At 42.6% G+C, this 21,656-nt stretch overlaps 2 long non-coding RNA genes across 3 annotated transcripts in view; one reads left to right on the forward strand and one right to left on the reverse strand.

Moving 5' to 3' along the window:
• LOC148055807 (uncharacterized) overlaps positions 1 to 15,311 on the forward strand; it is a 78,233-nt gene extending 62,922 nt beyond the window's left edge. The window contains exon 6 of the long non-coding RNA XR_015704655.1: positions 13,696 to 15,311. This is a non-coding gene — a long non-coding RNA (uncharacterized LOC148055807). The remainder of the gene's footprint in view (positions 1 to 13,695) is intronic.
• LOC148055808 (uncharacterized) overlaps positions 2,398 to 21,656 on the reverse strand; it is a 39,663-nt gene continuing 20,404 nt past the window's right edge. For both annotated transcript variants that reach the window (XR_015704652.1, XR_015704651.1), the window contains 3 exons: positions 16,844 to 16,929; positions 7,686 to 7,811; positions 2,398 to 4,147 (listed from right to left, as the gene is read on the reverse strand). This is a non-coding gene — a long non-coding RNA (uncharacterized LOC148055808). The remainder of the gene's footprint in view (positions 4,148 to 7,685; positions 7,812 to 16,843; positions 16,930 to 21,656) is intronic.

The following is a 21,656-nucleotide window of genomic DNA, read 5'->3' on the forward strand; positions in this document are numbered from 1 at the left end:
TCAGGTGTTTCCTGCTAGATAGCAGGAATAGCGGGAGACCTGCTATTGATAGCAAGGTGGAGAAAAAGCAGTTCTGCACTCAACTGGGCTGTTGCTGGAGTCATGTAACACAGGACAGAGAGTACGTGTCACATCAGATAGTGCTAATAGGTGCCAACAGCCACCTTCACTCCTTCCCCCCTCAGTCTCTCCCGGCATGAGAGTCGAGTGAATATTGATGTGGAACAACTGTGTATTGCCATGTGCTTCTGCCCACACAGTGGGACCCTGGTAGTGATTCAGACAGTACTGGACTCTGGACACATAATGTACACTGAATATCCATAATAAATAATAATTACCACAGTAGGGGGCAGCAGCCAGCTGTGGAGGAAAGTAGGGCCAGCTGCTGGAAGAGATGTAGGCACTGGCTGAGCATGCAAGCTGGGCACTGGGGAGGGCGAGAGGGCCATGGCTGGGAGCCAGTGGCAGCTTACTGCCAAGAAGAGGGAGATAAAAGCACAAAAGAGGTTCACCAGAGGGAGCTGCTCCTGGCCACCCCTCAGCAAGCGGTAGTGGCCCTGATCCAGGAGGGAAGGCTGATGGCAAACAGGAGCATCGCCAGCCAGAGTGAGTGGCCAACACTGCTCACACATATCATGCTGGACCTAGCAGGACGGGTGTCAGTAAGCCAAGCAAGCCTGCTGCAGGGAAGCAGCCCTGCACAAGCCTCTGGTTTGCAAGACAGCCATCCCTTCTCCAGAAACAAGCACAGAGTCATCCTGTTCCCCTCAGCATCTCCCCAGAGGCACCTCCAGCTGAAGCATGGTCGATATCCTTGAAATGAGTACACCTGCCCCAGAGACTGATAGGAACCTGGTCAATGCTTTTCTGAAGCACTTTGATGCCCAAGTCTCCTTGATTTCATTTGGAGAGAAGTCTCCAGGCAGTTCTGAAGATCCCCAAACAGCAGCACTTTTAGCTGTCTGCATTCCTCTGAAGGTCTGACACACAGCCCTCGGGGTCACCAGGTGATACGGTAAATGAAAAACTGCTTTTGAACACACTGCACACACTTAGTAGTCCAGTGCTTCAACTAAAATTTATCATAGATTTTAAATATTTTTCTAACCGCCCTGGAAAGTCATTTCTAAGACCAAATCCATTCACCAGCCTCATTTTCACAAAGTTGTTCATGGCACGCTCCCCACATACTGGCTTCTCAGCAAGGTCAATAGCATCCCAGGGTAAGCTCCTCTACTTGCCCCATATGTAGTACTTAACTATTTCACCAGCACAGCATAACAATTAATTAGCGCATGTTCTGTGTAGTAATTATAACAATGTGGCACATTTCACTTGAATTTAGCTTAGTGAAGTTTAGCTTTACTTATATTCATGTCTTATCTTCAGGCTTGCTTTCTGTGCCTGGTTATTTTTCACTGAGTTCAAATGCAAATAGATAAACCCTGTTTGCATTTCCCTCCAAAGGAGGAACGTGTTTATTTCCAGATTCTATAAGCATCCATCGGGAAAAGTCACACAGGACAACTGAAGTTTTTTTTTTTTTGCTGTGTTCCTAGTTGGCTGAGCATAGTGGGTGTGATGTGGGTGATGTTAAAGGGAAGCCACTTTTCCTCCATTTCTCAACAGAGAGGCTGAGAGATTTTTTTGTCCCAGTAAAAAGAAACAGCTACTGATCTTGTTTTATGTAGCCCCAAGAGAGTGGAGAATTCGATAGAGGACAATCTCAGGCAAATAGGGCACCGCATCAGGGAGAAACATCCATTATTTTTGCTAGTAGTAGCCAAGCATAATCCATGTGTGAGCTGAAATGCAAATTCATAGGCAACAAAGAGCCTATATGTTGAATATATATGCAGTTCAAACATAAAGAACCAGATTCTTTCTGAACAACTTTTATCTGAACATCTGACCTTAAGAACCAGCCTCAGTTAAGTGCTGGCAAACACCAAGATTTGGAAGGAAGTTAGGGGTGTTGCACTATTTTGAAAGCTCTGTTTTGAACCAGCTGTCATTACGAATGTCTGCTGGTACCCCGTCTTAGCATACAGCCTGTCGCTGTTGAGCATAATGGGAATGAGCCAATGGAGTGTATTGAGCTATGCTTTCTTGCATGTCTTTGTAGCTCAAATTATCCCTTCACACAGTCATAACAGGTAAGCTTTGAATCTATTTATGCCACATTCTAATTGGTTCCATTTAATTTGTGTATATGTCTCTATGTGTGTGTTTGTGTATGCATATATGCATAGTTATATGCACATATGTACATTTGGACATCATTATTAAATGTAAATATGCATATTGTCACAGATTATTGCAGTTGGCTTTAATATACAATAGAACAACAGTAGAAAGTTAATGCCTTCTTTAAAATAAATAAGGAACACAGGACTCATTATACCATATACGTTTAATGGTTTGGACATCTCAGTGCCCACATGAAAACAAGGAAACATATATTGCAATAGGCAGTATAATTATTTCAGCAAGGAACATCCATCCCACACTCCTAGAAATATGAGATTCAGCATCACGAGATCTTAGCATTATGTCATCAGCTGCATGAGTTTCACAGCTTATCTTTCTGATTTTATGTTACAGAAGTAAACTCCAACAAAAATGTATAACACTGCCAATTTAACAGCACGTTTATGTTAATACTAGCTGAAATGGTTTCAAGAAGGTGAATAGGATCAGCGTTTCTCTACATATATGTGCACTTTACGCGTATGTACAGGCACATATGCACATATAAATGCATGCATGTATGTGTATGCACTATGTATATAAACTGTCTTTAGAGATGCCATTATTTTAAAAGGTTGCTTCCAAGTACATTAAACTTGAAAACAATGTTCCATACAGTTGACCAATTCAAAGAAGCCCTGCTGGTGCACGGAAGACCGAGCTAGCTGATATCATTAAACACCATCAGATGAGGCTGCAGGTAGCTGAAACGTTCCTTAATGAAAATTTAAAGAGAGGAGATTAAAATGATATTCCTCCAATCCAACAGAACACAAAGGTAAAGACATTCAATTACAACCAAGATCTCATTTAGCACTAAAGGAGTGTTGTTTGTTGATCAGAATTTATTGCCTGAAGTGAACATCTAGGCTTGTGACTATGTATATAATTGCTTTCTGCAGTGTACTCTCCTAACACTCAGATATAGCTATGGAAGATGACATCTTCCATAATTTTAGACTGTGATGTCCATGGCCAAGAGTTAAAAAATCTCAACAACAGCAACAAAGATCTTTTCATCTGAGCTACTCTACCTTCTAACCTTATAAGAAATAAAATAAATCCATAATGACATGTATTTGGTTTTTGAACTACCAGGTTAACTGTTTTAATAGGTTTTTGTTGGCCAATAGAATAAGTGGCACCAAGGAAGTGGTTTGAGCAGGATACTCTACCTCTGTGTCTGTCCAGAGTCCTGGCAGCTTTCCCCTGGGCCCATCAGGAGGGTTTTCCAGTGAGAAGACGTTGAGGGTGCTCAGCTCTATACCAGATCTGTCATTAGTTCAGGGAAATGCATCACATCCTTAAAATCTCATAACTAAAAAAGATACTGACAGGCAGGAGTGTGACAAGAGGAGAGGAAGAATAACCAGGAGACAGAAAGGACTGATTTGTCAGGGAAGATTAAATGAGCTAAACAGCTATGGGTTGGCTTAACACTAACTAAACACAACTTCACACTAGTTAAAATATGCTGGAGGAAAATAGCATCAATGAAGGAAAAGAAGGAGGTTTGCAAAGGGACATAACTAGGAGAATTATGATGATGTTAAGAAAGGAAAAAAAACTTCTGACAACAAGATACTCTAGGCAGCACAATCTCTCCCTAGGGACATGGCATCACTTAGGACATTTAATCTAGGCACACAAAACAACTGAAAATATGCTATAGGAAACAATCTCACAATGTCAGGGAGCTGTACTGGATGACCTAAAAGGTACATTGCTAATTTGTGTGCACCTGTTATCTGTGATTTTCCTTGCTTGTGTGGCCAACTCATTGTTACTTGTGTGTATTTGGTTTCTCTGGGCCCAATCCAACTCATGCTGTAGTCAGCAGAAGTTTCCAACAGGAGCAATAGGACCTCAATGTCTTTTCCATGTCTTTGCTGTTCTAAAAAGAAAAGGGAAAAAAAAAAAAACACCACTCTGCAAGAACTATTAATGTATATTGTGTATGAATGTATATACAACTAAACCAGATTGGTGCCTTAATATTTCTTGGATATTTAAGCCTGTGTTTATCCTTAGAGTTATCTGGGAAAATGTGCATTTGCTTTCATACAGCGGAGCTAAAATGTTTGCTGGGGAAGAAACTTAACAGTTCATCTAAAAATAAATTCTGATGAAAAACTGCTTTGGTCATGGAAGAATTAAGACAATTCTCTATATTAAAGTGAAAAAAAAATATATTACACAGAAATGGCAGAGCTCGTTCTATTGCTAAAGCGGTAATACAAAGGATGAAAGAAGCTGACAGTGAATTCTGAACTCAAAACTGTAGTTTTCAAATATTTTTACCCAATATCTGAGTGTATGTAATCATATGATGCTTAAATTCCGGCTCACTTGCAGGTGGGGAATCACTATTTTGTGGCAGCTCAGTGTTGGCCCCTTGAGAGGCACAAATTTCTGAATGTTCAGGGGGCAGGGCTGTGTATTGGTGTTGTCCATATATCTAGCAGCTTGTATTGTAAATCTTTAGAGCAGCGTTTTTTGAAAATACTAAACAGACATTTTGGTAGCCAGTATTGAGCCTGTGGCTATACTGCTTCAGGCTGTGATCTTGTCAGCTTTTACAAGATAAGTAGGGTCAGGCAGGGTCAGCACTTAGATTGGTAACTCTAAGGAGAGGCAGTAGCTGCAGGAAGTGTCTTAGGCAATAGAATAGATGTAACTGTTTTCACTGAGCCTTCTCTAATGCCCTGATGAAGGCATAATGCCCAGCTGTGACACGAGAGCGAGATCCTCACCCTCTGCAGTCGTCAAGCACCTCATTTTCAAAGAGGTCTTCCCCTGACCTGGCGTGGAGGTGTGCAGTACAGTAAACAGGAGACCGCACAACTTGGGTACCGCTTGCACATGTGCATGGTCCTGGTTGAATAGCATGTAAATGCCTGACCCCATCATGTTTCATCAGGAAGGGGGTACAGGTGAATGATGTTTCTGACATCTTTGGGGATGCTGGCAGCTCCAAATTAAGTCTTTGGCTGTGTTTATAAAACAAAAGACAGGTCTGTTGAGCCAAGACCTTGTACACCAACTTTCAGCCTTACACATTTCTACAGAAAGTAGAGGAGGGCTGATAATGAAAACCTTGCCCAATGGTCTACATTGCCAAGAATTTTAAATTGCAAGTTAACCAATTTCTCCTCTAAAGTTCAAACAATAAATAAAATTCTATGTGAAAAATGGAGCCTTTTATTCCTTTGTCAAAATCTGATCAGAGTAAACTACAGATGTTAAAAGGCACTGTAGTTCAAAGAATTAAAAAGAATCTTATGGGGTTTGTATGAAGAAAAGAGTTTTACAGAATAATATGGAAAATATTATAATGCTATTATATAAATCAGTGGCACATCCTCACTTTGAATACTGTCTTCAAATTTGGTCACCTCATCCCTGAAAAAGAAAGTAGAAATAGAACAAATCCAGAGAATGGCAATAAAAATGATAAAAGTCAAAAGGATGGGAAATTTCTTGAGAAGAGATAAAAAACACAAGCACCAGCTTGTCTCTCAGGGAAGATTCACCCTCATGGGACTGCAAATCATACACGAACCCTCTCCATAAACTTGGCGCAAGCGCTGTTGCCTGAGATAATCTAAGGAGATGTCCTTGGACCCTAGCAGTTCTTCTGGAAGGCTTTGGGCCCTTGCATGAAGCAGATATTGCAGATATTTTCCTCGGTGTACCCTGTTCCCTTAAAGGACTTTCAGTCACTGGAGGCCAATGTGACCTATGGACAGTGCACAGGTCACAGAGCTACATATTAACAACACCTTTTCTCCTTTGCTGACTATATCCCAAATCATTTTTTGGTCTCAGTTTTAGAAAGTTCATTTTTCCATACTTTTCTTTCAAACTTCGGATGAATTTTTCAGAAAAGCATAGGTGATTCAGAGGTACAAATTCGTTGACTTGCCTGGCAATCTTTTCAGTTAAATCACTCAGCTCCCTCAAAAATGTGCCATTTGTCTATTCAAATAGTCTCAACCCCAACGGACTTGCACAGTCTCCCTCACTTTGTGCGATGTGATCCCCAGGCTTTGTCAGAGCTCTACTTAAGCATGACTATAATATAAATAACATTTCGTCCTCAAGATCTTCCAACCTAATTAGCAGCAAAGAGAAAAAAAAAAAACACCTTTCCTATCCTGCAAGGTGAAACGAAGACGTATCAAATTTCAAACGGATAAGAGGTATTGCTTTTCCAAACAATGTACAGTTAATTAATGGAATTCGGTGCTGCATGGATAGTACTGAAAGAAACAACATCGTATTTGTAAATGAGGAGGCATTTTTAGGCACAAAAGCAAATCTTCACACAAAGTTCAGATTGGGTTAAATTCAGTAGCATGTATTACCCAGATGATCAGATTAGATGATAATAATGGTTGCTTCTAGCCTTAAAAAAAATCTATGAGTTTTACTAGCTGGTATTATGTAATAATGTCTAATCATCCCAGTGGTTCTTGGCATCTGCCAGTCGATAGACAGGGTCAGGAGGGCATCTTCATCCATGGTAAACTATTACAATGTTAAACGCACAGTGAGGCGGGAGAGTCTCCTTCCACATTGTCTGGTATTGGCCTCTGCCAAAGTCAAGGCATCTTAGTATTGACCAGTGCCAGTGACCGCTCAGGAGCAGCCAGGAAGGAGTCCTCCTACTCTGAGTAACTGCAGAGCATCATTGAACATCTACATATGGGAAGTGAGGGGCTGTCTGACCTACTGATGGACCATCAGGGTGGGTGTGGATTCCTACACTGGGCCTTCAGAGGATCAGGAAAGACTAGGAGGCTTTTCAAACTGGTGGCTGTTCACATCTCCTTCTAGAGCTGGACAAATCCTTTCTCCTCCAACCCCGTGTGGGAACCCTGGAGGCAGCAGCCGTATTCATGTGTGGTATGGTGTGCCTTACAGCCCTGTCTGCAGATCAGGAAAAAGCAGACCAAGATCAATAAGGTCTTGGGCAAAAGAGGTTTGGAGGAAGGTGAGGAAACCAAAGGTTCAATGGCTGCAACTAGCCTTACCTTTTGATCTATGTGACAACACACCCTGGAGTCCTAGTGCCCCATCACCCAGACCAGCATCCCTTCAGAGTGTCCCCAGTCCCTGTCTAAACCCAGACCCATCCACAGGAGCCTATGGAGACATAAGGCCCATCCTCAACTGCCCATGCTGAATTGTACCAGCTGAACCTTGGAAGCAGAACAATGATGTTTCCCATGGGCAGGTGCCTCTGGCACTCTTTTCTACTTCAGATATCCTCAGATAGGGGCAGAGGGCAGGAGATGTCATTCGTCCTGAGAAAAGTTACCTTGTGGTAGTGATGCACGATAGATATCTGGTTTGCCTCTGAACTGTTAAAAAGATGTTAATGCTAACAAGGTACCAAGAGAATAGAGGCCCTTTTTTCCACCACTTACCTACAACTTCAGTCATCTTTTGTAGGCCCCACAAGAAGTCAGGGAGGATGTCTTCGAGGGAATAGCTGTGCTGGAGTCATTTCAGTTATGGGAAGTTGTTTCAGCCTTGTGGGTTGGAAAAGTTATCTAGCGGGGAAAAAAAAAGAAACGAAAAAAAATATTAAAAGGAGCCAATCAGCTCCTTACACTAGCAGTTTTACACCAGCAATCTGTACTTTCGTAAAAAGACAGAGCATATACATGAAGTAAGCACAAAATGCACACACAGTTGTGATTCCAGGATGTTTGTAATGGCAAGCTAAATTGTAAATTATTTCTTTGGGGGGCAGAAACCACAGTAAAAAAAATGTATATTATTCATAAAAATGATTGTCCTGTTCACTTGTATACCTCTGCAATTTATTCCGTAACAGCTTTTTACTTCAAAGAAATCACTAGCTAATGACATCTCAAACTTAAAAAAAATCCACTTATTCACAACCCTGTCCCTGAGGGAATTCCCGTGTGTTATCAGAAATTTTTCCAAAGATCATTAACAGATATTACAAACCAATTGAAACTGAGTATTTTCTTTGCAAATTACTTTTAAATTTAGAGCTATTGAAAAAAGACATTGAGTGATTTAATTTACTTAATCTGTCTACAGATTGCAGCTATGTGCATATCCTGTGATTGCATTTCCAACAAAAAGCATATATAACTATCCCTAATAGAGATATTTTTCTAAATTATCGTACAAGATCAGTAAGATCTCTGAAGATATTAATGTTTACTTTTTCATTTAGAAAATTGCACTCAAGAAAGAAATGGGCACCTTTATTCTGTTGTTATCTTAGAAATAATAACAGACCATAATACTTATTTTACCTGCTATTTTAATTAAAACTCCAATAATCATCACGTCTGTATATCCTTTGAGGATATGTTCTACCGATTTTTCTGAAAAATCACTGTATTTTCATTAGGCTGTGAAGCCAATATTTTAGAAACACCTTACACAGCAATAGGTACACTGAACAAGATCCTCTATCTTGTGCCAATCCAAAACGGCTAAGTGTAGAGCAAGCTAATTCAGCAGAGGAGGGCTGGAGAAGGTATCATCTTATTCTCCACCTTATTGCCTTAAACTCCTCCCAGAGAATCTTATGCGTATCAGCACCACTTCTGCAGGAAGTACGGAAAATATCTTCCCCCATGAATATTTAGCTCGTAGCTTCCTGGCTAGGATTCCTGCCCTCTTTGCAGATAAGAGATAAGGGCTTGAACCCCCTGAAGCTCAGGCGGACTTCAAAGGTATTTACTTTGAAGGGCAGTGAAGACAGCTGCTGTACTTTGTGTACTGCTCAGTACCAATTGTGTGTTACTTGTGCTTTGCCAGGTCGTTCTTTGAAGAGATGTGGGCAAAGCAATGCGTAGTTTGAGGCAACGAATCAGGGTTAGCTGCTAAGTTCAGCTCAGCTGAGCTGGTGACTGCCTGGCCAAGAGGCATGAGCAGAAGAAGGATTTTAGATGTCTTGAGATCTTTACTAACAGAAGTGTGGGTGATGAACTTAGGGGGTGTGTGGCTTGGGTTTCTGGATTTGGACATCTATAGGCCACACGAGTCTCAGTCATCTCCTTTTGTAGCTTTGGGCCCAGTGATGACTATTCAGAGAAGGACCCAGACTTGATACAGGAAATAGATGCCTAAACATCTTTTCATATCTTGCTTAAAATGTTGGAAAAAGTGTGCAGAAAGAGTGACAAAGGATATGCAGGTGGTGGTTATTGTTGCACCTTCCTCAGATATTCTGCATCTTCCCATCGGCTGTGTCAGAGGCCTGGGACCAGCCTAAAGACCTCTGCATTCCCAGTACTATTTAAATCTCACTCTCCTGCTGTTTTCCTTTCCTGGGTTACAAAAAAAAAGATTTCACAGTGAAAAGAAAATTTTTCCCAGTGCACCAAAAAGCATGGGTCAGTTAACTTGAGCCAATTTTGAAACTGTGTCAGTAGCTGGTGAAGGCTGAAAAGATTACTCCCTGAGCTACATGAGGCCTGGGTTTGTCCTGTGAACGTTGAGAGACCAGAAACCTTTACAAAGGTCCCACAGCATTAACTTGGCAGCTTGTTCCTTTCCACCATCCCGTGGTGGCAGGTGGGAATGAGAAAGGAGATGGGATGGCTGTTATTGAGCAAGGATTATCTGCACAGGATATTGGCTTGGTTTTAACCCACGCTGCACCCAGGTAAATGCAAAGGGATGACAGTACGTTCTTCCTTTCTCCTGGTAAAGGTGCAGCCTCTCAGATTTGTCACATTCCTGCTCTTCATTCACCCACACGATCTGCTCAAGACACTTCTCTAGTCATGGTCCAAACCCCTAGTTTACAACTATAATAGCACTGCAGGGGTCAGTAGCTGCCACTGTGAAATGTTACTGCTTTTTAGAATTCCCTCTTTTTAGAGGTGTGTCCCCCACCCTTCTGTCACACACGTGCAACTGGCATTACAGTGTCAATTCAGACGGTGCACACAAAACCCCAGAAAGACAGAGCCCCAACACGTTTGCTGGTGGCTTTCGCGTCACACTAGCCGTGCAATCTCTCATGCATACCTGGCTCCAGGGATGAGTCAGTTCAGCACTGGAGCATCCTCCTCCTCTTCCCTCCCTGCCTTCCCCCATCCTAGATGCTTCGTGTTGCTTGTATTTTAATACAGCCAGCTGCCCCGAGCTCTGGGCCTCCTTCCATGTGGGGACTGGCAGCAGAAGCCACCACCGTGCCTCTGTCAGGGGTGACCTGGACTTTCCACCTGCCAGCATCGGGCACTGTGCTGTCCGCTGCCAAACTGGCACGTCTCCACTGGCCGCGGTGGCTGAGCACCTCTGTTGTCACTCAACCCAGGGCATCTCCACGGAGTCTGATAACACATCTGCTAATTAATGCCAGTTGTGATCATTGGTCAGATCCTCAACTGGGATAAATTGACACGGTTCCATTTAAGGCTGTGACAATTAGCAGCAGCTTAAAGCTGACCCGGTGGTTTTCTTTATAAAGTGGATATAGTTCTTGTTGAAAGTGAATAAAACCCACCAACTAATTGCGTATAAACTACCAAACAATCAGAAAATGAAATTATTGTCAGTAACTCCCAGCCCAGGCCCAATTACAATGGTGACAAAGAAGTGATAGCCCCAGATATGTTAACAACTCTCTAAGCGATCCAAGCTCCTTATAATAAAAATAATTAATAATAATAGATGTGCTTCTGGATACATTCACCTTTCTGTGAGGAAAGCCTAATGAGTCTGTCTTTTAAAAAAGAGACTATCAGGAAATTCAAATGTGATTCAATTAACTTGTAAGCATAGTGTTTTACATTTTAACAATTGAGCGGATCAAATCTATTCTTGAATTCAATTTTTAAGTCTTATAAGCAACACCGGTAAGTGAAAAGGAACAGCCTAAGAACTTTCTCAGGATTCTTTTTCTGCCATTTGTCAAAATTTCATTTCGATCAATACTTCCACCCTGTTAGGTCATATCACCAGTCCTCTCAACCATAGTAAGCAGAGCTCTAGTAAGTATTAAATCCTAACTAGAGGCAAGTAAGGCACTCCTGGAAATAAAGCAAAAGTTTGATAGGTTGTGTCAAAAGGAACTGCTGTTATTATTATAATTTATTATTTGTTCAGCACTGACAATGTGCTCAGTTCTGCTGATTAAGTTCTTCTGAGCAAGTTCTACTGATTAGTTTCTAAGGACAACACACTGTACTACAAAGAAGATATGTGACAGCTATCAAGACTTTAGCTTTCAAGGCTCACTTAGCAAAACAATTACACGCCAGTTATGCAGGTTTTATGAAAAAAAAGAGAGAAAATGCATAAACTGAGTAAATATCATGACTTTTGTGTTCACCAATTTTCCTACTCCAGATCTCTCACTTCATTACTGTCTGACAACCTCAAAGTTACACTGAGATTTGAGGAAGATCTAAGGCCTTATCCCTGCTTATATTCAATTTTAAGCATCCTGCTATATTAACGGCAAGCACACAGGTTGTATTGTTAGGATCACTCTTTGGAATTTGGGACTCAGTCCCCTGGGAGGGCAGAGATGGCTGAAAGGGGCCAGCCCGAGACAGACAAAAATCTGAGCACCTTCAGACTCACACACGCACATTTCCTTCAGCCAACAAAGCAGACTGGACAGAGTTAGCCCGTGCTACACTCGTAGGTTGTGACCTGACCTTAGAAAGGCTTCTGGGGGCACAGGCACCGAAAGGGAGCATCTTTCCTATCGTTCTGGGTCCTTGCTGGTTGCCAAGGCTGTTTCTCTAACAGACCTGTTGGTAAGTCTCTCCACCCTGAGCTATAGCCACATTTTTGCAGGGCATCTAGGATTTGGGATGTTGGGTTTGTGCTGGTCTAAAGCCACTGCAGCAATGCCTGGTTTACATCTACTTTAGCATGTAAAGAAGTCACAGTTTCTTCCTCCACCCTTGCCCTCAGATCCTTTACATACAGTTTACCTCCAGGGTGGCAGATTCCCAAAACCAGGCATTTGATGGCAAAATAATACGTATATATCTCTGTGTACACGGCAGGGGCCAGGGCAGGGGACTGCTCTAAGAACCACTGGCCAAATTTGTGTGTCAGGAGGGTGCTGAACAGACATTGTCCCTTGCCCCAGCTAGGCAACACCTAGGCTTTCTAACCACAGCGCTGCCAGAGCTCCAGCTGTGCAGATGTTCTTAGAAGAAAAACTCCCTTTTGTCTGCTGCTATCCTCTAGCCTGCACACTTCCCTAAATCCTGCCAGCACACTTTTTTTTTTTTTTGTAACCGACAGAGAGAAGTGAGCTCTTATATAAATCCTTTGTGTGAAGATCAAACTGAGTGCATGTAGAACTATTATTTTTTTTAGGGGAAAACCTGCCCTAAAATAATCATTCCGTGTTATCCCCACAGAGCATCTGTGCTGCTTTTTAAAATACATCCAAGGCCACCCTCAAGACCAAACTCAACACTGGCAGGCAGCGGGCTGCAGCTGAAGTCTCCGTGCATGCGAGGAGGGCAGAGCGTGGGCAGCCCGGGGCAGGATCAGGGTCAGGGGCAATGCAGCTGGAAGGGGCCGTAATCTGAGTTGCTCCTTGCAGACAATGTTGGCCTTTGTACTGATAGAAATTTGTGGGGCAACGCGGGAGCCGGGCCGGGGCATGTGCAAAATGTGTTTCTTTACCTAGCCAGCTTGGACTCCTCAAGCATCCAGCTGGCAGAGCCTGAGGTTTCAGTCAAATCTTTTAAGTTAACATTAGTTTACTAACAGACGAAGGAGTGGAGGATTTGTTTGAGAAAACACAGCCTTTCCATTCATAAACTCGGAAACCCTTGTAATGGAGAGAGGAGAATCAGCAAAAATGATCAACTGATTGCAGTACTATTGTGAAATTCTTTAAAAAAATAATGACTAAAGAAGAAAGCCCCCAAATAGCAGCAGAACAGCAGTTTTAGGATCAAGTTCAATGTGGCTTGGTGTTTGACTGTTTAACAATTTGATTACCAGCTAGAAAAATGACCAGGTGTTAGGCATAGTGAAGCCCCCACCTGTGACACCAAGGAGTAGCACGACTCACTGTAGCAGCACACCTTTGGGAAAGCTCCCCTCTCTCCCCCTTTCACTCTTTCTGTTCTTCTTTCTCTTCTTGTGCTCCCAATTTGCTTGAATACAATACAGTCGGGGTTTTACAGCCAGCCCTAATTTTCCCAGAAGGTGCAGCTCTTAAAAAGCAGCACAGGTTCTTTTACTCAGGACCATAAAAATGGACTCACACTCTAGTGCGACCATCTAAAAGATGGATGAACCAATTCCATTAAAATAAGAGCATTCTACCTGTGCCCGTCCCCCAGCAAAGTTTCAGCCAAAGCTGGAACTAAACCCTAATCTAACCTTTATTAAAGTGGAGAAAAATCAACTACCTTTTATTCTCCCATTCATTTTCTGCCGCTGTGTTTTTCTGAATTTCAGGCAAGCCCGTGACCAAGAGCTGCAAGGCCAAAAGGGGCTGGATGTGCCATATTCCTGGCCCAAATGGAAGCAGGAAATACTAAACATCTTGCATGGAAGCCTGTTCTCATCAGGTTTATAGCCCAGCTTTTTCCATCAAAAGCAGCGAGGATGGTACAGACAGAGTTCAGAAATGCGTCCAAGCATATGGGAGTATATCTACACTAATCCTCCTTTTGAGCTTCATCCAGCACTAAATCAGAGCCACACCGGAGAGAGGAATAATGCAATAACTTGTGGAAAAAGCATGGCTCCTCTCTATTAGGATGAGGAAAATTAAACAACATAACTCACTTTTCTCCTTAAAAACTGTAGGAGGAATGTTAACAGCACAAAGCACAGCAGAGACTGGAAAAAAAAAAAAAGCCAGGTACCACCTTAACTTGCCTGCCCTGTGGCTGTACGTCCCCGTGCACCGCAGGCTACATGTGCAGGGCAGTCACCACTGGGACAGCACCGCCAGCCTCGGAAGAGTAACACGATAACTGCACGGGCGGCAAAACTCACCTGCGAGGCTGCGAAAACACCTTTTTGCAGGGTTAACCCGCACCATGCTCACAGCACTGTGGCTGCAGCCACCGCCTCGAGGCATCCCCTGAAAGCATCATTGCCAGAGTTCAGGGGAAGAAGGGGTGTGCAGCCTTATTTTCCCAGCCAGAACACAGGGCGCTCTGTTTGAGGGAGGAAAAGGGCTTTGCTGAGCTCATCGGAGGACAAGAGGGCCCTATGGCTGTGGCGAGGCCCGAAGGGTGTGCCATCGGCGCTGGCTCGGACGTGGGAGCAGAACAGGCAGCTCGGTGACACCCCGCTGCCCGTCACGGGCTCTGGCCTCACCTAGTGAAAGCAAAAGCAACAGAAAAAGCTGCAAAATGAGATCTGTACGAAGTGCTTGAGACAGTGTAGCAGCAGTAGCACATGCTGACTGGGGCTCAAGCCCTTCACCGCTTTTTCCCTATGCCCAAAGCAAAAAAAGAGGTTTTTTCCAACCAGTGCAACCGTGCTCCACAGCCTCCAAACTCCTCTCCCTGAACCTCAGGCAGGGGACAGAAAGAAAGATTTTCAAGAGAGCTTGCTGCAGGAGTGCTGATGGGTTAAGGAGCTTAAAAAGAGCTGTCAGCTGACAAAACGAGGTGGGTAGTTAGAGATACAAGTTAGGAGAGGGTTTGGCTAACTAACTAGCAACAGGAAAAAATAAATACAGCTCCACTCACATAAGCACGTACACATGCAGAGCCAACCTACCACTCAGGCAAACAGCCTGTTGTTTCCCCACATAAAAATCTTCAAATTTCTTGATGACATTTATTGCCTTTTCCTGACTGAAAGTGGAAGAAATCATATTTATCTCTTCTTAAAGAAAGAAATCAGTATATGACTCGGTGGAAAACCCTCTAAAATATCCAGTTCTTCAAAATTACTGACCAGAATCTCATCTGTCATAACTCAGCCTCGCTATGTTGATGCCTACAAAGCAGAGCATCTTTACCCCAGCTTAAGATCTGCCCCCATATGCTGTTTCTTTAGAACAACTTGGTTTCCCCTTTTTTTTTTTCACAATATGCATCTGGTTTAAGGTGACTTTTCCTTTCCCAGCATATGGAGCTAAATGATTATGACGATTTACATTTATTTTAAATCACAGCCTATTAAATGGAAAAATAAATGCTAATATGTTGATATGCTTTACTTCTGAATGAATTATTGATATGAATGAGGAGTTGCAGCTATCATAATTACTGTTTATTAAATAAATATATTTTGAATTAGAGACCCTTGATTAAGAAATCACATTTTTGTCTGAAAATTGTTTCCCTGCTGCTAGTATAAGAAATACCTCACATTACTCTAAATAAAAAAAAAGGTTGGTGAAATGATTCTATTTTTTATCTTTTCCTTTGCTCTGTGAACTTGGCAGCGCTTTGTGCATATTCCCTTTCACTGCTTCTCTCCTCTAATCAGTTAAGTGAGGCTCTTTCCCCTCTGTTGTTTGTGTGGATCTGTCACATAGCACCTAGAGACACAAAAAAACATTTTAAATAGGGAAATGCGAAATACAAAAACTAAAGGATTGAGGATCAGATAACTGAAACTCCTCTCAACATTTTCTTTCAAGCTGAGCACGTTTCATATTAATGGTGTCTCTTTAACATAAATAATGATCTAATGAAATAAATATGAAATCGAAAGAATCATAAAAAGAATTTTACATTTAAGAATGCCATCTGTGTAACACTTAGCCTAACAATGAAATCATTTCAGCGCCAAAACAGCTCACTCCGCTTCCAGCACAAGAGTGTAACGGTTTTGCAGAACAGCAGAAAAGTCTGAGTTCAATCGCAGAAGGAACACCTGGGCTCGAATTCACTGCGGTTCACAGAGACAATGAATCTCACACGTGAGTTTTGAGCTGCTAATGGTTCCAGCTCGAGTCATCACGAATTTTTCATGCAGCCACCGGTTTTTATCACAAGGAAATTTAGATATCAGAGGAGAAGATATTGTGGGTCAACGCAAGAGTATCTTGCGACAACTGTTACACCGATCCTCTGCTTTCCCGCTGTGCAAAACTGGCCTGCAATCCAGAGTCAGCGTTGTCTGACTGAGGAGCACAGGGTTCAGAAATGAGACCCCTTTTATTATATCTGTAGCGAGAAAAGTTTTCCCCTAAAGCACCTATGACTTAACACCAGACCCAACGCCGGTGTCCTAAGCCATAGAGTTGTCTGGGCAAGACTGGTGTTGCAGGATGGAGATGCTGTTTCTTGAACTGGGAAGCCAAGCTCTTCCATGTGCGAGGCAGTGCAGCAGAGCCATGCCAAACACAAAGGAGATTGTTTGTTTATACCAGCCGCAGAGAAGGGAACATATTTGTTTTGAGTGAGCTGTGTTAGAATACATATTGTTTTATATGCCCGGGCCTCATTACGCCGTGCTAGTCTTCAATATGGATCAGATCCTAAAACTGCTCGACATACTGAAATAAATGTGAGCTCTACCCACAGAACATCTCCAGACTTAGGCCTCATGTCTATCAATGTCATCTCAAAAAAACAAATGTTCAAAAAAGAAAAACAACAAAAGTCTCTTAGAGACGGTGGAGGATGCTCACGTGCGGTAGATGCCATTCAAGGGGATGCTGAGGGATTACTTGGAGAGAGAGAAATCCACGTAACAAGACTGGATAACAGAGTGGGCCTGAAAGAAAAGGAGAGATAATTAAGGTTCACTGAAAGAAATATGACTTGTACCAGTCAGGTTTGTATTTTAGAAGTTATTCTGAAACCAAGAGGAACATCTTCCTTCACATCAGCGATGAGACCGCATTAACATCTCCCCGGGCAAAGGTGGCTGCAGCCTGTATTTTGCTTAAAGATATAATCATCAGAGCACCCACAGAGGAAGAGTTAAAGCACTGTTCAATAAACAACCTGAAGTGCTGTACGTTGTATTCATATAAGGGAAGGTATGAGCCAACGGAGAGAGACGTTCAGCTGCAATCAAAGAGGATCTGAGCCTAACTGAGCGCTCGCATGACAGTTGGGATCATTTCAGATCCCTTCCAATGAAGATAAAATAGCATCAAAAGCAGGGAGGCTTTTTTTCTTTCTTTTAAGGATGAAAACACAACATCATTAGTGAAATTTACTCTGAACTTCCACCTCCTCATGTTGATTTGTACTCAGGTTGAGTAAACATATCTTTCCATCAAGGTAAATAAATGTAAAAGCCTATCAGTAACTTAATTGCTTAACGAAGGATGCAGTGTGGGGTGTAACACTGTTTTTGACTATACGGTTGAAGTTACCGACCTCTCAAAAACACCTATTATACAGCTTGGCAGTAAAAAAATTTGTTCCTTCTTGAAAATCTGCTTATAAAATTTCAACCATTTTCCAGTCATTTTTTCCCAGTGTTTGGGAGGGGGTGGAAACGTCCGTGGACAATTTACCAGGTGGACCGATGTAAAATGGAGTTTATTCATTTGAGACGCCATCCTTTGCGGGCCTGCATGCCACAGAGAAATTAAGCTTGAGAGAAGCAGGGAGACCACAGTAAGGGCAGAAGTTTCACAGCGTGGGAGAAATATCTCCAAATGAAAATGGCCACGGTACTGAGCGGGACCATTCGCTGGGGTGGGTCAGGGGCTCAGCCCGCGGATGTCAGGCAGGAGCCTGATCTCGAATGCATAGCACACACGTAGGACATCTGGGAATGTGCCCTCCTCTGTCCTTGCACACCTAGTACTCTGGATTAAGAGGACCCGCGGGAGAAAGCAGTTGTTCCCGTTAAAATCAAGCCGTTTAATAGAGGCGCAGGCAAAATCAGCTCTCCGGTGAGAGGACAGCGAGGGAGGAGGGCATGCCATGCATCTGAGATCGAAATCTGGCTCGCGGTGGGCAGGCAGGCAGAGTGCAGAGGCACAGCTGCCAGCCTGACATGATGGATCAGAAAAGCTACTAAGGAGCTGCGAGAGTCCAGGCAATTGAAGCAAAGCAAAACATGAAAAGGCAATAGGTCAGCCCATCTTTACAATCTATCAATTAAACAATCATCCACTTCCAAAGGCATATGATGTCCTGAGCAGTAGACATCCCAGCACGTGATCGTTACCATGATGGAGGGACAGGCTTACCAACAGGAATTAATAATAATAATTACTAGGAGCACTAATAATTTTGGATAGGTCGTTCTGTAGTGAACCCCTCTGAGGAAATAACATGGTTGGGTATATTAGCTTAATTCTATAGTCCCATATCAGCTTTACTCAGCTCGTTGGAAGACAAAGGTATGTTCAAAATTGTCCATTACATGGGAGGCTTTCGCCAAAATCTTACCCTCCTTCAGTTAGTCAGCAGTGCTGAGTGCCACAGAGTTGGATTCGGCTGCTTTCTCCAAAACCCCGAAGCTTTCAGAAACATTCATTTCTGCTGGCATCTCTCAACAGCTTATTGTAAGGATTTGTTCTCACTGGCATGCATGAACTGAGACTGATGTATGGGGCGATCCAGAGTGACAGCCTTCAGCCCCAAAAGTGGATACCTGCTTCCCTTAGAGTCTGGGGACTCACACTTGACTCAGAGGATATACGCAAAAATTATCTTTCCTCTCTCATTTGCCTGTGTTAAGCCTAAGTGCGTTCATCCAAATTAGCAATCAGGCAAACTGTGCATGCAGAAATCTGCACTTGTACAAACTGTGCATTTTTTGGTAACATTCCAAGATTAAATATCTTGACAAAAGATGAAAACCCTTTAACAAATCTGCCCCTAGAGAAAAGTAACATTTTTTTATTCCATTTACTGTCAAATGACATAAAGAAAGTATAGCTGAACACAACCCTATACGTTGATTTGTTGCTTTAAATAATGTCACTAACATCCAGATATCAATGTGATGGTGCAAAAAAAAAGTTCACACTGAGCTAGATTCAATTACAGACCTAGAAATTGAAATTAAGTCTGATGCTACATGCTTAATTCATGTTTGTGTGACTGAGAAAGGGAGTATCTGGTTTACCTTGAATTTCCTGCCTTACTGTGGTGAAAACATGACCCATCACATTAATTAAAAAATAGTTTGGAAATGTAGCTTAAGTGGTATTGCACTGGCAGGAGCAGACAAACACTTTTTTGTCCTCAACATGTTATGTGTTATAAAGGAAGCTGTTCAACATCTTTTTCCTCGATTCCTAGGTAGGTCTTACAGTTCTCATTGAAGAATAGGAAAGAATATGATGACCTCTCACAATGAGAAGCCAAAGGTTCTTCTTTAATAAAAAAATTAAGCATTTGTCCCTCAAAACCAATAATCATCTTCTAACCACATAGTTTGAAACAGGTGTGTATAGGCAATTATCACACATGTTATGCCAATCTATACTTATTTCATTTAGGTATTAGCCCCAGTATGGTAGGTACATGTTTAATACCCCCAAATACTATATCATATAAGTGCAATTTCAACCAGCACACATTTGACTACTGATTTCACATATGGGGCTGGGACTAACTTTTCTCCTAATATGGTGACGGCACAGGCACTATTTAAATGATTCCTGAGCCTTGTAAATATACACCAGATGTATCTTTTGTAAATGTTACATTTTTCAACATCTCAGCATTTGTGAATAGTTGAAAGCGATGCCAGCCATGCTTTAATGGGGCACAGAAGCGTACTGCATTCAAAGAAATGGCACACCATTGCAATAGTCAAAATTACAAGTGCTGTCAAAAAGCTACATTTTCGCTTTATTGATTAGCACCAGGTAACGCAGCACTCCACATCGCACTCTCATATGTGCCTGTTTCAGCTGATGTTTCCCTGCACATGGGTGCACAAGACAGGGACGTGAAGCTCCCAGGGCTGCCCTGGGGAAGGACGAGGGCAGAGCCCTGCAGAGCCAGCTGCGCCCCCTCAGCCATCCCAGAGAGCCAGAGGTGGAGCTGGAAGGGGTGCAGGGGCTGATGCTCCAACGGCTGTGGTCACCACCCATTGCCAAGAGGCAACCACAGGGATGTGCTCACCTCCCCAGGGCCGGGGAGGAAGCAAAGCACAGCTTTCCCCCCGGCACTGATGCTGTTTGAGGCTATGATATGTTTTCCTGTGGCTCGGGCTCCTGCTGCTTGGTCCTTCCTTCTTGCAGAGGTAACTCAGCGCAGGGAGAGGCATCTCCCGTTAGGGACCTCTCCTGGAGTGCAGGGTGAATTCATCCAGCTGTAAGAAGCAGCCGCCTCCTGGGCTTTCCTGGACCCCTTTTTTCCCCCCAAGCTTTTCCTGCCTTTCCTGTGTCACTGCAGAAGTCTCGCAGAAGACCCAGGAGCACATGTGTGACAGGTTATGGGAAATGTTCTCTCCACACTTTCTACCTCCTGGCACTTGCCCTACCCATCGCTACCACATCCCAGCTGCCCCGCTGGTCTCCCTGTTAGCACCAGGCAGTAAAATGGGCCATCAGAAAATCAACCATCACACTTGTCTGAAAACACACTTCTCCATAGCTGTCCCATAGATAAGAGGAAAGGCCTTTATCATGTTGGGCAGTTACTATTATTCGCAAGGCAGAGTGCTTTTGCTCTGGGAATTTCGTGCTGGGGTTGCACGGTGTGTCTCAAGCCAGCAAATCAGCTAAAATCAGAGCTAGGTGACACATGACAATAAACTTAGAGGGAATGGACTAGATGTAATGCCCCACTACAAGTATTATTTCCAAGTTCACAGGCTTGCAAATTAAAATGTCCCTGGATCGCTGCCATAAAAAAGAACATTAAAAATCAGGGGAAGAGGTCTGGGCATCTGTTAGAAGCATCTAATATATACCAAATGTGTATGCTGAGCTTCTTAGATATATGCATCGCTGAAATATAGCCTACGACTAATGTAAAAGCAAAAATATTTTAATTGTATTTTTCCATTTGATATTCAAATGAAAAAAATATATCTTATTAAACACAACACTTGGCTTTGCTATTTTAATAAAAAATAAGTTGTTGAGGAACAGAAAAGCAAAACTACTGATTCCTTTCCTTATGATGATCAAATGAGCCTTTCATGTTTGTATCTTATACTTCACTTTTTAGCATTTTGAGGCAAATAGCAGATATCAAAACTTAGTAAATAATCAAAGACTTATTCAGTTTTTCCAAACTGTCATGCTGCTTATCTTGTAATAACTGATCTCTTAGGTAGCATAAGCTATTTAATTGCTACTGAAGATTATTTGAATGAAAAAAGAGACGACATTCTCCCTTACCCCTCAAAAAGACAAAACTATATTCTTCAAAAAGACACATGCCGACAGATAGATTCTGATCTCTTCTACACACGCACAAGTGCGGTAGCTAATTTTACAAGATTTGATAGGAGCTGCGTATCTGAGATTACACCCTGTCCTCCTGACTGCGCATTCCACATGGAAAATGGCT

Source organism: Nipponia nippon, unplaced genomic scaffold (genome assembly GCF_047370975.1).
Source record: "Nipponia nippon isolate SJK-2023a ecotype South Korea unplaced genomic scaffold, ASM4737097v1 scaffold_2, whole genome shotgun sequence".
NCBI lineage: Eukaryota > Metazoa > Chordata > Aves > Pelecaniformes > Threskiornithidae > Nipponia > Nipponia nippon.